Genomic DNA, 3,968 nt, shown 5'->3' with positions numbered 1-3,968 from the left:
GATGGCAACCACCTCAGGTAGAACCAACAAACCCAAATATCCCCTCGACCCAGGTGCCGGTTCCCATTGCACAGAACACTCATCCCACTCTCACTCAACCATTAGTGCATATTGCATCTCAACCAACCTCAAGTATACCATTTGCATCTGCTTCCACCACTCATTTTTCCACTCCACCAACTCCTTCATTCGCATCTAGTAGCACTACCTTTTCACTCCCACCCCATATCGTGTCTAGTCCATTTTCTCCTCAGATGCCACCATTAGGGTCCAATACCTCATCCTTCATCCCACCAAACATCACTATCAACTCCTTTGTCCCTAGCCAAAGCTCTTTAGCCGCGTTCCCTTTGGGACCTTGGAATTTTTCCACGACACAAGCACCTATCATTAGTCTTCCCCCTAGCACTACAATCGCATTCACACCTTCTACACTATCATCCACTGCTTCACATAGCTATTCGCTCCCATCGCTCACCAACTATTTCTCCATGCCACCTTTAGGCAATAGTCCAAATCCACCACCACTACAGTTCTCTACAATAAACCCTCTGCCACATTTTAATTACCTTGTGCCTACTCCAAATTAGTCGTACTCCAAAGCAGGTGTGCAACCCACATATATTGGATATGGTATATATTCCCAGAGCATGGAACAAGCATCATTTGCATTACCACTGTTCCAGCCGCAGCCTTCACACCAGCAGTATGCCCAAGCACCCACATAGAACTATCTCATAGGGCAGCAACCTCATGGTTATCCACCATACCACCCTCAGCAGATGCAACAGTATGCACAACCCACATTCCAGCAACCCATAGCATCCACTCCACCGGGGGTACCTAGATTGGGGGCATCCGCTCCTCGACCTGTAAAATTTGAATGGGAAGAAATGAAAAATGCTCTCAAAGCTCTCAAACATGGGACAGATGGTAAGACTTTCAAATTTTAAAATGATTGCCCATGTACCTTTTTGATAAGACTATCACGTTGACTCCATTTCCTAAGCATTTCGAGATCCCCAAGTTTGACAAATTTAAGGGGAAAAGTAATCCAGTCACACATGTTAAGGAATTCTATATGCATTCTCAAGAGGTAGCTTACAGTGATGTATTCCTCATGTGGCTCTTTCCCAAGAGCCTAGCAAGACCAGCTCTGGAATGGTTCTGTCGTATCCCTCAAGGTACTATTAAAAATTTTGTAGAACTTTCTGAGGCATTTGTTTCTCAATATACCCATCTCGTTGAGACTAAATTATCTATGGTGGACCTTTTCCACACCAAACAAAAGGGAGGGGAAAGCCTTACCGAGTATTTACAATGCTGGAAGATCCTCACAACAAGGATCTCTTGCACCATCTCTGAGCACCATCTTGTCAAGATGTTCATAAACAATGCACACCCTAGCCTCGCTCATCACATGGTTAACAAATATTTAGAAACATACAAGGACATCAAAGAAAAAGGAATGGGCCTCAAGCAAGGTCTCATTAAGGATGGTGTCATCAGACTGTACAAGGAAAATACCCAGTACCATGGGTCAAACAATGACAAAACCTGATATTGGAACAAGAACAAGAACACAGTGATGGATGGTGCCACTGAAACTTGACAAGTCCATATTGTTGGAGCGGCTACCAATGTTCCCACCATATTTTTCCAACAACAAACTTATCAATAGCAACCTCCTACGTCTCACCAGCCACCCATGCAAACTCATCAACAAATATAGGTTCCTCATAATCAAAATAATGCTATCACATTGGTGGCAGGTGGTAAACCCCATGTTCAGAGGCAACCACAAACATATACCCCATTGGGGGAACCTCTTGATACAATCTTCAAAATTTTTTCCAAAGATAACCTTGTTTGATACCCACAAACACAACCCTTAAAACCCAATTAGTCTAGAGCATCTTGGTACAAAGATAACGAATATTACAAATTCCATCGTGTCAAAGGGCACACTGCCCTTAAATGCATGCAACTGAAGGATTATGTACAAGACCTCATTGACCGAAAGGAGATCACAGTGGGGGCACAACCCTCACCTAATGCAGGATTAATGATGTATCAAAATGCTTTCCCTCCTCATAACACAAACCTGGGAAAGGCACCTGCAAACCCTCCTATCAACAAACCTAACAAAGCTCTAGGTAAACAAGGTGACAACTGAGACACGTCTCAAAATTATACCTCAACATATTTAGATTATGGAAGTTTAATTAGTTGCATATCCCAAGTTGAACCATTTGTCAATGTCATCAATATCAAAGGCCTAGACACTCAGTGTGCAGTCGCTACCCATTGGACACGACTCAATATAGCTAGTCCATCTATATCCACACAAGTCAGACCACCATCAGTATGACCACCTCCATCTAAAGCATCTCCATCAGAATCACCTTCACTAGGGCCATAGTATAACATCTTAGAACACCTTGGAAACACATCGGCCCAGATCTCCATCCTGGATCTCTTATGAACAAGCCCACTTTATCAAGAGATCCTCGACAGTACTCTACGTGAGTCACACATCCCTTCTGACATAAATGCCACTGAGTTTCGCAACTTGGTTGGCCATCTTTTGGCCTCTTATGCCTTATCTTTCAAAACCATTGATATCCCAGTAGTTGAACCCGATCACATCCTCCCACCCCGCATAGCTGTCATGGTTTCTGACTTTGCAGTTAAGCGTGTCATGATAGATAATGGATCAACTCTCAACCTATGTACTCTAAAGTTCATCAAGCAGGCAGGATATACTGAGGCAGATTTCATCAATGAGGTGATCACCATCAAGGCATATGACAATTTGGAGCGTACTACTGAAGGAACCATCTTGCTCCCTATCAAGGTCGGCCCAATCACTCAGGAAACACTTTGTCATGTAGTTGATCTTAATCTTCCATATAACATCCTCCTCGATCGTCCATGGATTCATGCCAAGAAGGCCGTTCCATCCACATATTATCAGTGCGTCAAATCTCTGCATAATGGCACTGAGATAACCATCCACGTAGATCCTAAACCCTTTGCTTATTGCAATGCGGTTGAAGCTTCATACACCAACCACTATCCTAGCATCAAAATTGGCACCACCATGGCTAGCTCCTCTGGCACTTTCCACGATCTAGACACTATTTTAGCCTCCACTCTCTCCACAGTTAAGATCAACTACCAAGGTTGTGAGGAGTATAGTCTCACAGATGCATTTTCTATTGGCACTCTACCACTTGACCCACATACTCAAGGATACCCAATACATCAAGGACCTATACCAAAAACCACCTCTCGGCTTCACCAGTTGGGCCCTACTACCTTTTTCACCAAAGGTATCCTTGATGAAGCAGAGAATACACCAGACATTAACACATGGCTATACAAGGAGCCACCTCCTAAAAGTGAAGCACTTCTTGATCACTTTAAATAGAAATATCCTTGGTCACATTGCTTGGCCACGAAGCAATGGGATTATCAAGGAGGTGGTTTAGGCTTCTAGGAATTAGGTATGAGACAACCTATAGAAGCACATCAAGGGCAGAAGACCAAAGGCTTGGGCTATGGACTCCTTGCAATTGGGGGAACTACAACGGAAGGCCACACCTTTGCGAACATCCAAAACACTCTTGTTGAGGTTGAAGACATCCCTGAGGAAGTTGAAAAGAAAGCTTACGACAATATTTTCCTTGAAAAAATAATCCTCGGAGCCTCTGTGCTCTGCCAGTTATCCTTGAACCTCATAGACCTCCCCCTCGCTCACCCCAAACTCATAGATTGGGACCAATTGAGTGTCATTCATGTTGACGAGTTCTCTACCGAGCATGCACTCCTTAAATTAATGGGAGCAAAAATGCCACATAAATGACCACCTCCACCATCGACATATGTCTACAAGCTAGATCCAGCAAGTTACTTTGGGGAGGAGGAAATCTCTAGTCGCAAAAATGAAGTTCCAAAAGAAACAA

This window comes from Cupressus sempervirens, chromosome 9 (assembly GCF_028749045.1).
Source record: "Cupressus sempervirens isolate cs-2001-9-10 chromosome 9, ASM2874904v1, whole genome shotgun sequence".
Taxonomy (NCBI): Eukaryota; Viridiplantae; Streptophyta; class Pinopsida; order Cupressales; family Cupressaceae; genus Cupressus; species Cupressus sempervirens.
The sequence above is the reverse complement of the archived record's forward strand: the minus strand, read 5'-3'. Positions refer to the sequence as shown.